Consider the following 21,635-nt stretch of genomic DNA (forward strand, 5'->3'; position numbering starts at 1 on the left):
CATGATGGTAATTAACAGTACGTGTGCTTTTCAGACAACAAGCCACTGGACATTAGGTTGATTGGGGGACATAATGGAACATACGCATAAAGCAGTACTGTTATGCCAAAAACTGTTAGCAAATAGTTTGTACAGTCTTCATAAATTACTAGAAGAGTGCTTTTATATGTAGATATAAATCATTACTATGGAAGCCAAGCATGAATGACATTACAGCACAAGATGTGTTTGTCAGTCTGTCAAAAGACAAGATCACCAGAGAGAACTGATTAAATAACACAGGTTGAAAGAAGCTCCTTACTCTCATTACATCTCCATCCAAAATTGCCATTAAGCAACGAAAGACATTTATGTGACTTTGTTTCCGGCATACGAGCCCATTATCAAGTACCTGTTAGCAGCATTAATTGAAATTATATTGTTCTGGTGTTTCAACACAACACTTTTAAGCGTGTTTCGTTTTGTTTTTGTTGAGGGGAGTTTGGATGTGGGGAGGGGTGGTGGTATTAAACTCATAGAAACCAAGAATATAACAGTAAAAAATGAACCTAATTTATTTCTGCCAGGAAACTACCCCAGGCCATAGGACATACTTCAAGCCTCAGTTTTATTTATGAAATATGCATCTGGAAGAAATTTAAAAAAAAAAACCAAACCAAACAAAACCCACGAAAAAAACCCTACCAATGCCTACAACATATCATATACAGAGAAGACCCTCACCTGAAGTCTATAGAATCACAGAAGATCTCAAGTTGGAAGGGACCAATAAGGATCGAGCCCAACTCCCTGTTCCTTGCAGGACTACCTAACACTAAACCAAAAAACAGCACACTTCTTGCCGTCCTCAGGCTCAGGTGCTTTGGGCTACAGCTGCCAGTTTGTACTGGGACAGGGCCAGGGGTTCCAGTTTGTACTGGGACGGGGCCCAGTCTGTACTTCTGTTATTTTAGGTTTAGTTAAAAAAAAAAAAAAAAAAAAAAAAAAATCTATTCAAAGGGTCACACCTCTCTGATTAAAGGCATTTCTCTGCTTTTAAGGACGCAATGAAAACTCCAAACCCCCGATTCCCCCAGGGAATCACACGACCCCTTCTGGCACCTTATTTTTCATAAGGCTGAACAGAGGCCATCAGCCTGGGCACCACCGTGGTGTGGCCTGGATGAGGGTAGGAACAGGAGTACCAAATAGGCTGAGCAGCTGGGGTAGATGTTCATACACAGGTGAAGGAGATAGCAGCAGTAATGCTGACTCCAAAAAAGCTGGGGGAACAAATACATATCTCCTAAATCCCCTACCTACAAATGCAGGGAGCTGACTAAGAGCTTAAAACCACAATATTTTTTTTTTTTTTTTTTTTAGTTTTTTTTAAAGAGACAAAAACAAGGAAACCCAAGAACAGTTGCCCCAAGACCCAAAAGCTAGGGCTGTCCTGAATGAAGCAGAACAGAGAGGAGGAAAGAGGGCTGATGGCCACCACCTTACCAGCTGCTCCCTATTATATCAGTACCATTGTGCTATCGGAGCTCCTACCAATTGCCCCTGGAGCTGTATGATAAAGGGAGAGCAGCAGCTTTTATAATAAGTAGGTACCAGACCATGTAAAGGTCATTAAGTTTTGACAAACAGAAATACAGTGAATTTTGTAGTACCGTAAGCGCTACCTGTTAGCACTGGGGAAACAAGCACCATGTACTCTTCCCACGTGTTGCCAAGGTATCACATCACAGCATTTGATGTATGCAGCTTGCATCCACCTCTGTCCCCCGGCCACCCTTGACTGCAATCAGAAAGCTTCGGAGGAACAAGAGGCCTCTAAATGCAAGCTATAGACCTTTGCTGTTCAGAGAGATGTGGGTGGAGAAGGCATGAAGCCCTTTGCAGCAGCAAGGGAACGCCATCACCAGAAGAAAGCCCGGGTAGGACACAGGGACATGGACCTGGTCCAGATGCAGCCACCACCAAGCAGGTGCCCCTGGAGAGGTCACCTCCCCTCCATGCACCCCAGCTCACCCACCTGTAAAATAAAGGTAGTGAGATCAGCCTCCACGGTGAAGTGCAGGGAGGGGTACAGACAGTAAGCATGACATGAGATGTGGGTTTATTATTAAAATCCCTCAGTGGTGTGTGCCTCGTGTTGATTTTGGCGTTGGACAGAGTGACTTTATTTCTCCCTGAGGAGAACAAGTGGCCTTTGATTTGCAAGCTATGCCAGGGACATCTGTCCTACAGGACATTTTCTCTCGTTTGGTAGTAACATATGCAATCTGGAAACAGAGTTAAACATGCATTTTATTTGAAATTACAGGCACAAGCAGGTCCGCAAGTGTAATTTATCTCTATTTAGTTCAAGGGTATCAGTGATAGAAAAATCAGCATAACCACTGAGAGAGAGAAAAGTCTAAGTTCTCAGGTATTAACAAAATCATCAGTGACATATGAATAAATTATTCTTTGGTTTTTATGCCAAAACTATCAGGTCTTGTTTATCCTGCCTTTTCTGGAGAATTTTAGGGCTGAGTGGAGCAGCAGTGGGGTAATATTCCACAAGAGGGGAGAGTAAAGACAACCCTCGACATGTCTGTGAAAGAAAGCATTTAATTTTAAAATGTTTCGTTCCTTCCACTTTTACTTGGTTTGTATCTATTTAACAGTTATTTGGAGAAAAGTTACTGACTCAGTTTCCAAAGTATTTTCACTTGTTCTTCACAAATATCCCCTCGTGTGAGGGAGGGAGCATGGATTATTCTGGTAAATAAGAATTAAGTAAAGCAAGCTAGTCAGCATTTTAGGTCTTTGTCACCTATATGTGAGCACTAAGTGAGAGCAAGTCCTCCCCCTTCTGAAGCACTTTTACAGATCCATCTTAACTGTAATACACCACTAGCAGTCCCATTTTTTAGTCAGTTATTTCCCCCCACCTCAGCATCACAGGGATGTGCTTTTAGAGCCAGTGACATACCTTACCCTGTTTCAGAGTTAAACTTCCACTAGGAATGGATGGACAAAGGAACAATAAATCCACACTTCGCAAATACCCATACGTTGGCACCGAGGGACTAGACAGATTAGTAAAAAAGAAAAAAAAAAAAAAAAAAAAAAAAAGATTCTGGTATTTTAAGTAACATGAGAAGGAAAGCTATGCCAAGAGCATGTCTCCAGACAACAGCTATTCTACACTAGAAAGTAAAAATTAGCAATTGTGTCTCCACAGAGTATAAACGAAGGAGGAAGAAAGAAGGTGAAGGCAAACACAGTCAAGCAAGGAAGAGCCTGCTAATTGGAAGAAAATACAACATATGAATGTGCAAATAAAACAACAAGGGAAATAAAAAGGGATGCAAAGTCTCACTGGTAACAATGAACACTTGGGAGCCCAAAAAGGGAGAGACATGCATCTAAAACCCAGAGGCTTAGCAAAGCTTGGCTATATGTGTTACAATTTCTAAGAAACCCTTACAGGCTATATAATTCAAAAACAGCGTATCTGCACAACATCAGATACAACAGCGAAACAGCATCTTGATGAACATTTGCTACACACTTTTCCTCTAACGAAGCACGGTTCCTACGGATCTGTGGCGAGGGATCACACAAACAGGCTGGGCTTACAATCTCAGCACACAGAGGTGACGAAAGGCCCATTTCTGGAACCGGTGTCACGGACAGCCAGCATCTTCCCACTGCGAAGGCAGCTGCTGGCAGCAGCGGACAAGGACGGGGCCAGCCCTCTGCTGCACCCTTCAGAGGGAGCTCAGCCCTTCAGAGCTGTGGCATGGCACTTCAGGAACCTCCACACTCCTCCAAAGGACCAGGCTAGCCCTCCTCCGTTTGCAAATGGGAGGCAGCAAGAACAGGCAGCCTGAGTTACTTCTTTCTCAAGTAAACTGAATTGAATTAAATGATCAGAGGAAAAAACGTGGGCCTTGACTTATACGTACACCTCAAAAGTGAGCAAAACACCAGACTCTGGAACAGGAGGAGGGTTCTAGCACAGCAGCATGCCATAGCAAAAACAATGGGGGAAAAGATGACAGAAGCACCAGAAAGCCCTTTTGGGGAGGTTATCCTCTGCTTAATTGTCTCTGATTTTGCCCCCGTGTGACAAAAGCCGTGAAAGGCAAACGCTGAATGACATACTTCTAATTCCATAGTCCCATTTGATATTTTAATGCATGTCATTGAGGATTTGCCTTTCATGACTTTTGCCAGGAGCACGGGCAGCCCTCCAGACAGATAGAAGAAATACTTTTTCCCCTGATGTGACACAAGCTATGAAGATCTTGTTTGCTGCAAGAACACACAACCTGGCGAGGCAGCAGCGACCCTCCCACGCAGCCAGCAGATGTGGGTACAGATTCAGCCCTCTCTTCACTGGAAATGCTCTGAGCTTTCAGTCAAAGAAAAGGAGGAGAAAAGTCCTCCTCCTGTCCTGGGAAAAAATAATTGAGCTAAATGCTAGATGTTCTACAAGAACTCAAGTTACATATGACAGATATTTGAATTAAACCGCTTTAATTACTTTCACTCCACATTTTCAATAACTTTTTAGTGAACATGCCCTCCCTAACTCTGAGATCATCCATCAGCCAGCTATAGGAGTCAAGCTGTCAACCTCTTTCGCTGACAAGGATTTTTTTTTTTTTTCTGGCATGCCACCTCCTTCTACTAAGCGCCTGAATTATGATCTCGAAGTTTAGAGCAATTAAATATCCACCGACTTCAGGAAAAAAAAAAAAAAATAGGCCACAGTCACTTTTAACTTAACACCCTAGCCTCTTCAGCAACATGCCGGGCAGCCCTTCGCTGCCCCGGGAGGTCAGGGCAGCCTGGCTGGACCGCAGGCAGTGCCACACGGCAGGGAGGCAGGATGCCTCCCACAACGCCAGGGATGCGCTGGCACTGCCTGCAGCCAAATTTCCAATTCCCTGCCAGCCTGAGCGCTCATGTATCTGTCGAGAGCCTTAACATAGGCTTGACAACCACGCCAGCATAAGGCCCTGTGACATCCCAGGAGGAGGGGAGGGAAGAAAGCTGCCTAAGCAATTCTCAAACACTTTTTTTTAAGCCATTGGTTTCCCAGGCTTTTGTCTGTAACCCTAAGTTTCATCCATGATGCTCAGCGCCTTGCTGCTAGTAGGGAAAGGCGATTTTCTTCAGGGCAAAACCAGCAACGGCTTTTCCTGGGAGTAAACCCTTCCCCTTGACACCATCTACCCCGTGTGCCATTTATTTCCTCTCCTTCACAGAAAGCAGCTACAAAGGCACCGTAAAACAACACAAAAAACTCAAACACCTGGAAAGCCACCAAAACTTGGCCTTTGAACTTTTGGGACACCTTCCTCCTTGTCATTGGTTTTACGTCTAGCTTGCTAAATTGATTCTAAAAATATATATTTTTTTAAATACTCAGCATGATTTTAACATATGAAACAGCAGTGTGGCCATAAAAAGGTTGTGGTTTTTTTCCCATACAGTAAGCTAACATATTTTCAAAACCAGGTTGCTTAAAAAAACCCAAAACAAACCAAAAAAACTCCACCTATCTTTCTGTGAAATCTGTACTTGCAGAACTGTATTCACCCCTTCCCAGAGGGAAGGGTTTGGGTTTTTTTAGTGGAGACAGGCAAGTGAGTATCATTTCCTCACTTCCTTAAATTAAAGGTTGCAGGAGTACACTTCATGCTCAGCATGAAGAGCTGCTCTGCTGTTTTGACTCGGCCCCCTGTAATCTGTTCACAGAGCTATTGTCAGAGGAGAGGAGGCTCGTGACAGTGACAGTAAAACGTTTAGACCAACTGCCGCAAACTGAAATCACAAGCGCAATATGAAAGCCCGATGCGAATGAACAAATTGTTCTGCCATAGGCGTGCACGGGAGCGATGACATTTCACCTCTATTCGAGCAGTAAGCCTTTGCCTAAGGTGAGGATCCCAAGTCCGTCTCCTACACGATGCCGACAGCAGTGGCAGGGGTTGGCGGATGTCCCTTTAATGCACAGCAACCATCTACCTGCTGGGCACGTGCAATGGAAAAAAACACACCAGGAAATAAATCTGTAGCTGAAAGATGCTTAGGAGAAATCCCTGCCCTCCCAGACTGGTTCCAGCGCTGCAGTGACTGGAGAGCAGGTGAGGGGACAAAGCAGGAGGAGCCCATGCTTGGCCATCAGCTGAGCTCCGAAGATCTCACCGCAGGAACGATGCGCAGGCCAAAGCAAGAGCAACACAAGCTTAAAGGCATCGGATAACGTAAACTTCAGACACCTGCCAGAGCTTACGCAGAGACCATTCTCATTTTAATTGGAGGAATAACTAATTCTCACCAGCATTAATGCAGTTCTCCAAAGCATCGGCATATGAAACGTCAGCGCTGTAACAGCCTTTAAGGAAACACTCCTCAAATGCCAAGCAATTTCCATCTCTATTTCTAGCTCTTGAGACCAGCAGCTTAACCTTACTTTCACCTCCCTTTTGTGAGCTCTAAAGGCAGACCACGGGGGGGAAGAGACGAGAGCTGGGGTAGGGGGCCAGCCACTTGAAAACCTGATGCTGGAGAAAGGGCTTCTGAAATGTTAAGGAGACTTCCCGACACACCACCCCCCGGCAGAGCTGAAGAAATTCCACTACCGTGAAAAATATTCTGCTGCTATTAAACAGCTTTTTTTGCTCACATTTCAGGGCATCAGAAGGGGAAATGAAACAACATTAGCTGCTTCCTGACTTAACAGAAACCTTGGAACAGCCATCAACACACACTTATACAATCAAGACTATACAGTGATGTGTATTTAACCATTTTATCTTTCCAAAGAAGCAAAGGAGACAAAGTACTATGTTGCAATTTTCAAAGAATACTGATATTCCCCCCCCCAACAAGAATTCATCGCACAGAATTTTCCTTCCATCCATTCATGTAACCAAAGGCTGATACCCCTTAGCATATTTCTTGTTTTAAGTACAGCATCAGAGAAACGGGGGTGAGGGGGTGGGAGGTGTGTGCAACGGAACAGCATAGAAATGCAGGATGAAAACAGTAAGCGAGCTTTCAAAATATACCCAAGAGGCTGTGTGTATGCTGAAGTTCACCATTATATTACTACAATAAAAAAAAAAAAACCCAAAAAAATTATTCAGGGCCAAAAGTACATTATTGATATTCAAAAAACCCACTGCATAACTCTATTTCAAGATGACATGACAATACTGGAGAGAATGAAAAAAAAAAAAAAAGAGACACTAAAATGACAACTGGAATCCCTCTGTACATTCACAGTACCCTATAAAAAGCTAAAGAGACATATTAAACTGAAACAGACAACAAAAGTCTTCCTGGAGTTAGAACTACACTGTTTCAAGGGATCTCTACAAAGCTCAACTTGAGCAACAAAGACTATTAAATAGTATTAATGCTTAGCATGCATTTAGCACTTTGTGTGTTCAAAGTGCTAACACACACACCCCCAGCTCCCCAAAAAAACACCAAACAAAACCATACTGAACAAATGGGAGAAGAATTCTGCCTGTCCCCACATGTGGTGAGGCTATAGCAACATCTGTCCTGCAGCGGGAGAAGACGTCCTGCTTCCTAACCCTAGCCCCACATGGTGGGATGAGGCAGAAAGGACGGCATCAACCACGCCATGGGTATTGGAACTACCCTCCCAACAGGGGAGGACGGACCGATCCAGTGGGAAAGCAGCACTGCACGTATGCCACGCTGCATTTTGGAAGAGGGGCAGTACACCGAGCGGGAATCACTGTTGTCAGCATCAAAGCTGGGACCCCATTTAGCCCATAACCTGCACCAGCTGCTTGATGCACTGACAGCCTTTGCTTCTTCACACACTCAGGCCACCCAGGTCAAGGTTTAACTCCCATGTAAAACTGTTTATTAGTAACACCAAACAGCTACACAGTAAGAACAAGAATGAATATGAACAACACCATAATTTTAAACACCACTCTCCCCCCCAAAAGCCCCCCCATCCCATTTAATGGTAAAAAGAAAATGTATGACTGGATCCCAAGTGGCGAGCAGAATATGAGATGGAAGGAGGGTCCAGTTTTTTTCTCTACTGGTATGTAAAAATCAGGAAGTACTTTGGCAGAAGCTAGATAGATAAAAATGGACCACTTGTAAAAGAATAGGGTAGACTTTTTACATTTAATTTCTTTCTGAACTTAAAATCTGCCTCAGAGATATTATGGAAAACACTTTCAAGTTTAAAAAAAAAAAAGCCATTGGGGACATGAAGGCCTCATTGTTTTCCCCAAACTTTATATGTCAACACATACACATGCATAAAAAAAAATCCTTACCTCCCTTCTGAGACATTAAATCCACACAATGTTTCTTGGAGAGGGTAAAAAGAAAATGTAGGTCAAGATGTTGAGATAGGGATTGCTTCTGAAAGATGAAAGCATAAGAGGACTAAGCTTTCATTCCTTATGTTTCTTTGAGATTTCAAACAGAGTGTTATTTGATAATGGTTCCTTTCAGAAAATTGGAATTTAATATAGCTAATTATAAGTTAGAGAATTAATGTACAGTCAGTACTCCAACTGAGCTGGTATACCATGGTGATGCTTTTTACCAGCATGTCCCCAGTGCTTATTATAGATCTTTTCACCAAATACTAAGGCCAATCTGCTCTCACATTAGGCTGGATGGCCCAGAAGTAGGGGGGGTGCAAACGAGAGTAAGAAAAAAAAGAAATCTATGATCTCCACAGCTGTAGCACTGAGCCTGCAGCAAGCAGCCTGGAGTTGTCCTCGCGGCACGGCACAGGAACAGACCCTCCCACTTCAAAGGGAGCACAGAAAATAAGAGGACAAAGACAGAATGAAAAACACAAGTAGCTGGAGAGGAAAAGTACACAGAGAAACAGGAAAACGTATCTTCCTCCTTCCGATTAAAAGGGAGGGAAAAGGACAATGACAAAAGATTAAGAGTATAGGCAAACACAAAGGGAGGGAGTACTCCTAATTGTCCAGTATTAACATGGAAGTATCTGAGAATTATTTGTCCTATGAGCAATCATAAGTTAAAAATCCTGACCTACATTTCACAGAGAACAAGTGGTATAAATAGGAATATCCCTCACAACAGGCACCCGCAGCAGATGCAGCTAGATTTGGACCGGGAGCAATTTCTCTGCAATTCGGAAGGAAGCCACGTGTCAGTGTTTCAGGGACCTATGCAGGTTTGAGATGCTCTCTTTCTAGAGACAGCACAAATGGTGTTCAGCAGCATCTGCTGTACATCACGGGCTAGTACGTAAAGTAAAACTGTAGCTTGCATAGTCTTAAACACAGATCGTGCTTGAGTGTGTTTTGAGGGGAAAAATGTGCATCACTTGAAGCTCTGCAATCCGCAAGGTTCCACCAGCTTTCCCTTTGTTTTCCACTGTAGTTTCCAACTAAATACTAAGCCAGTATTTTTCCTTAAGTTCTCTGATGGATATATGAGCTCCTGCAATGAAATCCTGTCATTGACCAAGGCACAAGCTCTGTGTTAAGGTCTCAAAGGGCCATACCCAGTTTCTTTCTCAAAACTGTACCTACGTTCAGTCAAGCTATAAGCTTCTGGGGGAAAAAGGGGCACGTTTTTGACATAATCAGTAGAAGTCTCTTACACGTTAGCAGATTAATTCCTCTGAAGCCGTATTTTTATTTGGCATGTCCCCACCTAGTTTAGAGCAGGACATTGCCTATGAAAGTAGGTGTCGCCTTCCTTCTCCTCCTCCTAACAGGCCACATCAGGACAAAATCTGCCCCCTATAGAGGGCACCTTCCCCCTCTTCATACTGGAAGAATTCCCCAAATCCTGCTGAACTTGGCACTACCACCCGCACCCAAACCTTAGGGCTGAGGAGTGCTCGCCTTTCCGTAACTTCCTCCTTCGAGCTGCAGAATAGCATTCATTTTTTAGAGAAAACAAACAAACCAAAAGCTTAGTGAGGTCCTTCCTATCACGCTTAGCTTTTTAGGGAACTGAAGTCTTCTCATGACAAGAGGACACCAAAACAGTACTTTTCCGTTGCTTTCAACCTGAGTAAAGGGAAACAGGGCCAGCATGGAAAATGCCATCTCCTTCAGTCTACTGTCTGGTTCCCGTTGCCTGAAGAAGAACCTGGTCAACCTTGGTCAGGAGGGAAAGCGGTCACTGGACAAAAGCTGAAAGCTATTTTCCTAAAACCTTGGTAAAGTTTTTGAGTTCTTCATCTGTACTGGGAGAATTTCTCCTGGAAGTAGCAAAGCACAAACTGAAGAGCAGTCTGTCTTTCTCAGCAGAGTCTGTTCCTTTTAAGTTTCCCTGCAAATTTAGTTTTCATGAGACTATCCCTACTGAGTCCAAGATGATTTGAGAAGCTTTAAACAGAAATTTACTTAGCAGTTATAATTTTGATCCAGCCAGATGGTAACCCAGCACCATCTCAACATCCAACTATGCCAGGGAAATTGAAGGACTGCAAAACCATCTTTCCCATAAACCCCAATATTCAAGTTTGCAGTCAGTATCTTAAACTCCTTTTTCCAATCAGTCAACTATTCTAAAAAAGTCTGCTTTCCAGGCTGTTAATGGCAGACGCCTAGATCCGTAACAGAAAGAAAGGTGGTTTTCTGCACTAAGCAATGCCTTAACTAATGGCCCATTTATTCTACTTTATGAGCGGAGTATTTGTATATAACCCTGTGTTATGCTCTGGATGTTAATCAACCTTCAAGACTTTGCATGCCAGTTTTATTGGAGCACCTTCCATGCTGGCATAAAGGGAACTTTGTACCAAACAGTCTTCCTCCAGCCTAGGAGAGATCAACATCAGCTTGCAGCTCAAAAACCCCTCTTTCACAAAGAACTTTTACTCTTCAATTCTGGTCTCTTGTTAATGAGACTTTAAATATTCAAGGACACTGCCATACTGTGCGAAGGTAATCTATGAAGGAGTGCATTTAAATCTACAGTTGCAAATGGGCTGTGTTTATCTACTTAGATAAGACAGCCTTGTTCATTTCAATTAGAGAAGGTCAGTTCCAGGCAAATGTAAACTGGCATTTGAAGTTCACCCCTGCAGGACAATGAGATGGGGTAAAGCTTCTGGGACAGGTTTCCATCTAAATAAAACTTGACAAGTAGTCCCTAACCACAGACCTCGTTGCTGCACAAAAGGCCATCTTCAATTGATTTTGAGGAGGGGGGAGAAGAGTAGTGACAACCATGTTTCAAGAAGATTTGGAATTCAAGCCACATTCTGGTAACTTCTATCCCTTATTCATGGTTTCCACCTGGAGATAATTGCTGCTGACCTCCCGAGTTGTAAAGAGGCAGAACTACTGTAGAAAGCACCAGATTTTATTATCTTGGCAAAACAATAAAGTTATTTGCTTACTGTCCTGTCAAGTAGATTGTCACGTTAAAGAGAAGAGTTGGGACTCTTTTCCTTGGAAGAGAAACGGCACGTTCCTGGACAGATGCACCACAGGAACCAACAGTAGGGAAGGGAAATTGAGCCCTGCATGCAGGCTGTGTAACAGGAACATGCTTCTCCCCAACCTCAGCCCACTACCGTATGATGCTTCAGTTTTGAGGCTCTGTGCAACCCTGCTGCTTCCTTCTGGCATACAGAGCCAGAGCGCCTGAGGCTCTGAAATGAGATCCCAACATCACAGCAAGGGAGCAGGGGTCAGGAAAAAACAGAAGGGGATGAAATTCTTCTTCAACCTTCTCCACCCAATACACCTGCGTCTGTACACATCAGTACAACCCAGATGCCTTTTCTCAATGTCTTCCTGTATGAGAGGACATGCTTCTACCATTGCTCTAGCACACTCTTGCTAACATTGTGTCAGCATTTCCACCCTGAAGCAGAAAGAAAATTCCCATATTGTGAAGAAAGGGAAAAATTGTACTCCCTCTGTGCCATTTTCATCACTTTCAAGTTTCTTTCAATCTCTCCACACACACAGCAGGCATGACATAAAAACACTGGGGTGCTTTGCAGCCACAGTAAACAGATCATCTTTAAAAACAGTTGGCCATGAAATGCTTTTACCTTTCACAGCATCAGAGGAGACAACCACTGTCCGAGGGAGGTGTTGTAGGAAGAACCTGCTTTTGAGGCAACCTGGCTGAAACAGAGCACGTCAAGGTGCGATTTACCTCTAACACATCTGTTTAGACACAGGCATGCAAAAACTAGGAAGAGGCTGAACTGAAATGTTTTTAAGGTCAACCGCTACTGAAGCTAAGTGAGGGACGAGCAAAGGAGGAGAAAAATGCAATTAAATGCTGGTGCGGTCTTTGGCCATTACTCAGAACGGCTGGCTGAGGCCGAATCTTTTGCAGGAGACGTGGCTTATCTCCTGGCTTCCCAAATTGCACCAGAGGTCAGCTGAAGACGTTCCAGGAGTTTGCCAGGTCTGTGCCCCTGTGGGATCCTTGGCAGATTGTTCCAGCTGGGCTCCTTCCAGCTCTTCTCTTTTTCCATTTTAGCGTATAGCTTGAATAAAGAAAACAAGATGAAGGCTTTCAAAGATAACCCGGTCTTTCACAAACAGATGCAGAACAAAGCACAGGAAATTCTGAGCAAAGTAAAAAATGAATGTTGTCTGTTCAAGACTTATCTGGAATGAGTTAGCCTCTTAGTGGACAGATCTGAAACATCACACGGTCCCAACTGCAATTGCAACGCTCACTAACGGTCTTGTGGGGGGAGAAAACAGGATGGATAAGGGTGGAAATTCAGCTGCCTTTAGCTCCTGGAGCTGGAAACTCCTTCAGATGTGCCAGAAACAATACCTGCGAGTCAAGTTTGTCACTATCATCCTGTCACCCTAAGCACAAGGCTTCAATATCTACACTTTTGACTGGACACCCCCTTCACAGTATTAAATTCATTTAAATTGGGAAATAAAGGACATCAAAGGCAGGTTATTGAAAACATGTATTCAACTAATTCTGGATACAATCTCACATTGACTGCATGTAATAAATCTGTGCTAGTCAGACACACAAAAAAGATTTTAAAATGCATGTGCATTTATTATGATGTAGAGCAATCTGCTATGACTTAACAGTATACATGCTAAGCTACATTTATTTTTGGGGAAACATTCACCCACAAGCTTTGGGAAGTACCTGATATGTGATGAACCTCTCATCATCACCAGTTATCGAAAGACAGCAGTTATTTCAGAATGGTTTCTTGGAGGAGATTTTAAATCAAGAAGATCCCACCGAAACACAGAAGCGTGACCTCAGAGCGCAGACCAATCTCCCAGGCTGTTATGAGCCATGAAATGAACATGACTAATTCCTGAAGAGTTTCGTTGCTCAAAAAGGCAAGTGAATTTCTTGCTTTTCACAGCAGAAATTCTAAGTTCAAACATGGGTTCATGACACCTAAAAATAACACGATACTAATCTACCGACGTTTTCAGTTTGCTCCACGTCACTACAAGGATCCCCAAATCCATTTTGATTGGCAACCCATACGCTTAACAAGTCAAAGCCTGGGAACACAAGTAATGGAGGGCATTTGAGGTGAAGAGTAAGGTGCATTGGCAGCTGTGTCAGGCAACTTGCAGAAGTGGCTACTGTGCCCATCAGCAGTTAGTCATCTGTCACTAACCTCTACCTTTTTCTTTTAAAAACACTTTAGCGCCAGGGTTGACACAATAAGGTTTACAGCACACATGACATCTGCTCTGATTAAAAGCAGCCTAATGGCCTTATGAACGTCGTGCTGGACCAAACAGTTCTCAAACTCTTTCCACTCTTTCAAACAGCAAGCCATTTCTAAAATGCTCCCCACGTCAAGGAAAAACTGCTGTGGAGGTTCTAAGACACAAGACAGGCCCTTGAAGACTGAAAATGTATTCTCTCTAATACTCTGAAAGTGCTCCACAAAAGGTAGTCTTGCACCAATAGCTCAAAGCTATAGTGTAAAAATAATTAGCAAAAGCCTTATTCAAAGCTAAGCACACAGTTTCAGAAAATAGAGTTCCCTAGGACTGACTGCAGTAAACTGTATTACACAGCCTGTGTGTATGACTGAAACGTCTCTCTGCTTTTACTTGTGAAACTGATTTTGTTTCCTGTTGCATTCCTATATTCTTAATAGAGTATGCCATTTTAATGACTGACTTTTTCTTTCCCTGCTGCTTTTCTGGTTATAGCCCCTATTGTCTGTCCTTCAAATTAAAAACACTAGTTATTTAACGCACAGTTTCCTTCTGCCAATCATGGGCAATGGGGGAGCAAGAGGAATACTGAGATTTAAACCCTCTTTACAACAGCAGCTACATATTCCGACCTGCAGACCTTTGATCTCCACTAGAACATTTTAATAAACACTAAAATAATAATAATAATAATGATGATGACCATTGGGCATCAGACAGACAGAAAGAGGTAAAGTGCCTTTCTCCCCACTCCCATGCCTTCTGAGAACTATTGCTTTTAAACAGAGAAGCACTGTGCTCACTTTTTCTGATCATACTGCTGGATTGCTGCCTTCTCAGCTTTGTGTCCACACTTCGGGCAAGTTTTACAGCTCTTTCAATAGCACAATCCACCAGGCAAATAATGGTGTGGAACTTGATCATTTACACTACCTTTAACAGCTGTTTAATTTTGTTTTGATTTCTATGTAAACCACAAGTTCTCTCTTTACCTCCTCTTAATACAAAACTCAACAGCTTGAGAAAGTGGCCAGCACCAACCACCAGTTCTCATCTCAGCAGATCACCAGAATGAACTTCATCCACCCCACCCTGCCAGCTTGAAGGACAATGCTCTAGGCAGATCTCTCTGGTTTCTAACATCCCAATAAAAATCTCTTCACAAAAAAAAATTATTAACCAAAGAAATGGTTGAGTTAGAATCCAAAGCGGTGTATCTCGCTTAATATTACAGTCAAAGAAACAGCTTTGCATAAGTTATGTCTTACTCTCGTTTCTAAAATAAGTAAACTGGAATTGACAAAAGGTACAGTTTTTGACAGAGCTGGTAATCCTACGAGGTAAAACCACCACCATTCTTTTGGCTGCACACGCCAGCCAAAAAGATGCCAGGGTGCAAATTTAGGCTGGCTGGCAATCTTATGGCTGCCAAAGACAGAATGAAGCAGTTTACCAGTCTGCACTCAAGGGTGCTCCCCAGACTGCTGATACAAACAATAAATCCAAAGCAGCAGCTGTGTAGAATGACCCTGAGTCAAGGCAAACAAAATTGTTGTCCCCTGTTGGGGTTAAGGCGGGGGGTTGGGGTTTTTTTTGGGTTTTTTTTTTTTTTTTTTTTTAAGAAATACATAGATCTAACACCTACGGCTGTGAAGCACTCCAACAAATTTTTAAGCTGCATCTTCTTTTGCTCCTATTTCTGGCAACTGTTGTCCTTCTAGCATCTGAGGCTGTGGTTAGACAAGACAAATGCGCCAATCCTAAGGCTGTGGTTAGACAAGATGACTATGCCAACCGAGCAGCTTGCTACTATGAAAACGGACGAGTCTGGTCTCCTCCCCCTCCAGCTTTCAGTCAAGGTACTCTGGCCCCTCATTTCCACCAAATGAGCATTCGGTGCTCATCCAACCTCTTGATCAACCTGTGTAGTTCATTAAAAACTAGATGAAAATTACTTCTTTTTTTTTCAAATCATTTTTGTGGGATAGTTTTCTGCCATATCAGTACGCTGAACCGGCTGTACTGCATGGGCAGACAAACGGCAGAGCCAGCATAAGGCAGGAGGGGAAAGGAGGGGAACCAGACCCATCAGCTGCTGCTGAACTCTTTCCCACCTTTCCTCACCTTATTTATTTTAGGCCTACAATAAACTCAGTCTCTTACAGATTATGCACGTGCCTCTGCAGATTCTTCATTGCCGTTTTCATTTTCCATTACCTACAATTAGCAATATGCAGAGAGACAAGATTATTTTTAGAATTACTTTGACTAGAAACACACTCAGGGCAATAGCAAGTCTTGTTAGATGGCCATGAAATGAAGTTTTAAGAAAATTAATTACACAATTCCTCTGTTTGTCTGGTTAAAAAAATATCCACCTTTGTTATGTTTGAGAGAAAAAGGACGATGAGTGTCCTGCAAGAGAAGATTTTCTGGCAGTCTTGCCAAACACTGAAATTGTATTAAGACAGGAGCACAATTTGGAGATAATCGAATTGGGTAGAGATCACTGAGGGTGTAATTTGGCCTGCAGAATTTTTATAAGTGGTGATGATGGAAGAGGCAAAAAGAGCCTGTGTCAGTCGATGAACAAGCAAGTCCCTGGCAGGCTCGAAAATGAATTCTGTTCTAAAAAACAAAGAAAGGAAAAGAGATTTGGAAATTTTCAATGGAGCCCAACCCCAACATCCTGTTATTTATTTGTTAATCTTTAAATTCACTTGACAGCAAGCACCAAAGTGAAAGTAATGTTGAGTGCCATGACAAATCTGCTCAAATGCTTATTTTCTGAACCTTTTAGTTGAAAACATCTATATTTAATCACAATTTAAAACTAGCCAAAAAGGCTGTTTACTCTGAACATAAAGGGGAAATATTGCAAAGTTGAAAGAGGTATTTCTGTTTCTGTAAATGCATTTTAAAAATCCACTTACACAGACATGGGTCCTTGGCACATTTACAATCTTCTACTAAAGCTTAGGAGACAGACAGACATTACCCACTGTCAACAAACGCAATTTCACATCAGTGATGGAGTGAAAAGCTCCCTAGACAAACGTTAGCATAAAGCCTTCTTCCAGTATTTAATTGCAGCCTTCAGAAATAAGAGACATGAAGTTACCAGTATATTTGAACCATCACAGTCAATGAAGAGAGCTACTTTCTTGTTCAAAATTAAAGGCTGGGTGGTGGTCCACCCTACACGTCTGCACCAGGAAGGAAGGAGGCACACGTCGCTCTGGGCACGCAGGGGCGCAGCTGAAACAACAGCACTTCCCCGAGGGCTGCTGTGTTTTCATCTGTGCAAGTGGGAAGAGAAGGGACATGGGCTCAGCCCGGAGAAGACGCGGTTGCCCTGCTGGCGGCTGCTGCCACACCCACATAGTTGGATTTTGGCAAATAACGCACGGCACGGAGCTGAAGCACCCGGCTTAGCTGTGTTTAGGCATTTCTACCACATCTGTCACAATTTTTACACCATGCCTGGGGTACCATCTACACGGCCAGGGAAAAGAGGTTTCACCAACAAGCTGGAGTTGGATGAATCCAACCCCCATGCCACCCTACCACGGGGCACCTTCATTTCGACCTGGCCCTCTGGGGGAGCATTGACAGAAACCCCCGGACAGCAAGCAGAAAACACTTGAAAATCTGTGCAGCAATGACACAAATAGAGATTTCCAGATAGCACTGCTGCCTGCCCCGGCCAGCCAGCGCAGCAGCCAAGGGATGATCTGACCCAGGTGTCAGACCAGGCTGCTGCCGCTGGGTCCGGCACCACAGTCCTGCCACAGGCTGCCTCAGAGACTCCTGCCTCTCTGCGCAGAGACATTTCGTTTTTGGAAAAAGCAAGCCTCCAACAAAAGTCACATTAGTTTTTGTGCGGGAACGGCTGAGGGCAGGAGCAGACCAGCACAAGGGAGGAAGGGGCACCACAGCCATTCGTGGACCGACCACGACCTCCATCAAAGTGCTGACGTTGTTCCTTCCTTCTCTGTTTAAAGAACACACGTAAAACAAATAAATTACTTTAACAACTTAAAATGTAAGGTGAAATCTCTCAGAAGAGCAAAATTACATATTTTTACTCATCTCTATTTATTAAATCAGCAAGACTTCCAACTTCTGCCTTGAATCAAAGCATTCCCTCACATACATTTGATTTCCCAACTAGATTATGTTTGCCACAAGCTTAACCTAGCTGGCGTGTTTGGAAATTGCCATGACACCTTTCTAGGGCAAAGTATAGCTGGCGAAAACGCCCTATCTGCTCAAATAATTCTAACATCCGTTTGTCATGTCTGTAGATCAACTAACCACCTTAAAGAAGCAAACTTTGGCACTTTTTCCATTTATGAAACACTAGCACTTCTGTATCACAAATTTCTTCTTTATCGCAAGTTTTGAAAAACATAATTTAAAATCTTATGTCATAAAAATTTCCTTTATGATACACTCTTTTGAGGGTACTACATTTCTCATAAACAGAATGCAAGCAATAATTACATCTTTCATTGCCTTTTTTACAGCCTTATCTCACATTCTAAGCTACACAAGAAGAAAACAATTTCCCAAGGGAATTGGTTTTCCTTTTAGACAAGGATCTCTGAAAATTGGTATCACTATTCCAAACACCAATCCCTATTCTTAAAATCCTAACACAAATGACAGGCAGCAGTAATCAAAATCACTAAAGAGGTCCCTCTGGGTTTTCCAGCACACGACCTTGTTTCCATAATCACGAGTTCCAGTATCCCATTTAGGGCTGCAGAGGGTTTCTTGACAACCTGCAGAAGCACCTCCTTCAGATTTTATATTCCCACGTGCTGGAGAGAAACACACAGCAAACAAAGGCATACAGTAGGGTGCCATTCTGTACTCTGCAAATATCTAGAGTCAACATAAACATACATGCAATATCTCCACTGACACAACAGCCATAATGCACCCGATCGTCCTTATTTTTAGGATGAAAAATAACTGGCAGCACAAACATGTAAGCAAAAATTATCAGGTGAAAAGGAGATATAAAAAAAGGTAGGAGTAAGGACACCTGCAAACACACCACCACCCCCAAACAAAACCCTGCTACTTTAATCAGAACCACTTAAGCAACAGGGTTTCAGCCACAAAGTGAAAATGGCAGGACTGTTTTCAGGATAACAAATATCTTTAACAGTGAGGTGGAGACAGCCAAGGTATTACAATACATATAATCTCCAGAAGTAATTTGAATTTTTATTTATGTATTTTAAATTTTATTTTTATTACTCAGAAAGGTGTGGAAATTGTCTCTGTGCCACCACCAGCACATCTTAGAGCTTGCAGAAACTTTAGTACAGAAAAGACTCCTGTTAATGGGTTCATCTCTCACATTTAAAATTAACTTGCTTTTCACGCTATCAGAGATCCACTATTATTCCAGCTACCAAATCATTCATGATACTACTGTACCCACAAGCTGAAATACCATTGACAATCATTTTCATACAAGTTTAGTTGTAGCTTGGCAAACACTGGCAAAGCAACTTTTGTAGCATGTTTATGCAACTTCAGCCACTTCAAATCCATAAAAACTTCTTAAAGACACCAGTTGCAAGAGGCTGGTGCATATTTTACCTTCCTCCATTGCCAAAAGTAAGTACTTTCTACTGAAACAAATTACAGGTTGCAAATCTATAAATAAATAAATTTAAGGGATGACAGTTACAAAACCAGAACAAAGAAACTCTCTCTGCACTACAGATGGTGGCACTCAGATCAAATCCTGCTACCAAGTTGCTCACGGTCCCCTGAGCTCTCAGAATTACGTGAGGCCAATCCACGCTTCCACATTGAGCAGGGAACTTGGAGAGCTTGAACCCAGCTCAGACCCCTCCTTCCCACACCTGGAAATGGTTAAATGGTTAACCATTTCCCAAATGGTTAAATTTGCAACAACAGTGCCACCAAACTGGAAGGTGGCCTATCTGATTTTCAACAGCTGAAGGAGCAATAAGCTTTAGAGTTCACTCAGGACAGCGACAGGGTTGTGCAACACAAAACCTACACTTTCCTTTACGTCTGCAAGGCAAAGCACCCTAACCAGAATTCAAGCCAGGGCAGCCCAGGTTTACAGAAGCACTGAACACATTAACTTCAAATTATTTCAGCTAGATTCCCCCTGCCCCCATCCCCGAGAACTATGGGTACTGAATATTAATAAAGAGATCGCTCACATAAAACTATATTTAACTGCATGCTACCTTTTGGATCAGCATGCAAGAAACACTGGTTGTGGCCTGCATGTTGGAACAGAGGATGTATGCGAGGAAGTATTTTTTTCACTCCAACAGTATGAAACCATGGATCTAAGGCTCACCCTTAAAATGTTACATTTCCCTAAATTCAGAATAGTTCGGTAATTTCTTAGGGTGACCTGCCCTTTCCTCAGTCCACAGAGACCTGTGGATTTGAAAATAGACGGCTACGTTTCTTTAAAAGATGTAATTAACAAATTTTATGTTTAAATAGATTGTCTTAATGTCACCACACAATATCAATCCTCCGTCCTTTTGCAAATCTTTTTTCTCTGTATAATGAAACATTCTTCCAAATATCAGTGGATAAAAAAAGCTGTTGGACAGTGATGTTGAAATACAGCAGGGCTGAGACAGGACATTTAAAGAATCGTTTAGCAAACAGAAAGAGTAACACAGAGTATAATTCTGAGTCAAAAAAAAAAAAAAAAACCAAACCCAACCCCCCAAAGAACTGATCACCTACTTCTGTGAAGGAGAAAAAGCACCAAATGCTACAGTTCTCAATGCAAGAGGCAAGCTCTGAAGACACAAGCCGTGCTGCTACCAGAGGAAGCTGGTGGGATACTCTGCGTCTGGTACCTGCATCGACACAGCATTCCCAGCCAACTCACTTTTCATCTAAGCTGCCTTTGGAGAAACTAGACACCATAAAAACCTCAGTCATCCTGTAACCTGGCACACCATCAAAGCCTCCTAACACACAATTACTGTGCTTCACGCCTTTAGACTTTTTTCCTTTGACTAAACAAAACCCCCACAATGGAATAAGAAACTTTCCAAGAGAAATTGTGTTTGACAGAAGATCAATGATGCGGAGGTGTTGGAGGGGAAAAAAAGCCAGTGCTGTTTTGTGTACACCTCCAAGCTTATTAATAGCTTGCTGCTAAAGCTAGATGCCCCTGCCCATCAGATCAGTATTTGATATTATTACTGAACTCAGAAGTCTGAGGTCTTCTTTAATCACATTAAGGAGTTTGCAATTGCTTACGCAATACAGTAACTTCATTATGGTGCCTGTAGTTATCCAGCCATTCACCTAGGTTTTTGCCTTGTCAGCAATAACACTCCGTGAAAACGCAGTGAAATTTGACTCACCATGTCAGAAACGCAAACTACACATAAATATGAATAACCTACCAAGTAAGCACCCAGCTGCTGCTTTAATGCATTAGCACATGTATAGTTATGCACATGCCTAAGAGGAACTGCCATAAACCTCTATAAAGAAACAAATAAGCTCTTGTGAGTGAAGAGAAAACCATAAGCCTGCCCAGAAATCTGAATCCTGCTAGTCACTTTCAAGGCTCAAGCCAGCATGACAAAGCCTTTTCAAGAAAGGGTTTCTTGTCAGGGAGTGAATCTGAAAGAGACAGACTTTATATTCACCTCTCAGGACACCATGGCTTTTTTAAGCAAGCTGTAAGGGAAGGGGGAGCAACAAATAATAATTGGCCAAAGGATTAAATAAATAAAATTAAACTCCTTTCGACCTCCTGTCATCTAGGCTTGTCTGCATCTCCTTTTAAAACCTTTAAACAACTGCTCTGTGAACTGCTAAACTAGGGGAGTCCAGTGTCCCAGCATTTGTGTCCTCTCAGTCCTTTAAGTCTTTTTATGTACGTCCTATGCTACTTCACCTCTGGACAAT

General features: G+C 42.7%; 1 protein-coding gene across 4 annotated transcripts in view; it reads right to left on the minus strand.

The window, feature by feature from the left end:
- JARID2 (jumonji and AT-rich interaction domain containing 2) overlaps nucleotides 1-21,635 on the minus strand; it is a 224,868-nt gene that overhangs the window by 105,994 nt on the left and 97,239 nt on the right. The gene's annotated exons all lie outside the window — the stretch shown is intronic.

The sequence above is a fragment of the Aquila chrysaetos genome, chromosome 18 (genome assembly GCF_900496995.4).
Source record: "Aquila chrysaetos chrysaetos chromosome 18, bAquChr1.4, whole genome shotgun sequence".
Classification (NCBI taxonomy): Eukaryota; Metazoa; Chordata; class Aves; order Accipitriformes; family Accipitridae; genus Aquila; species Aquila chrysaetos.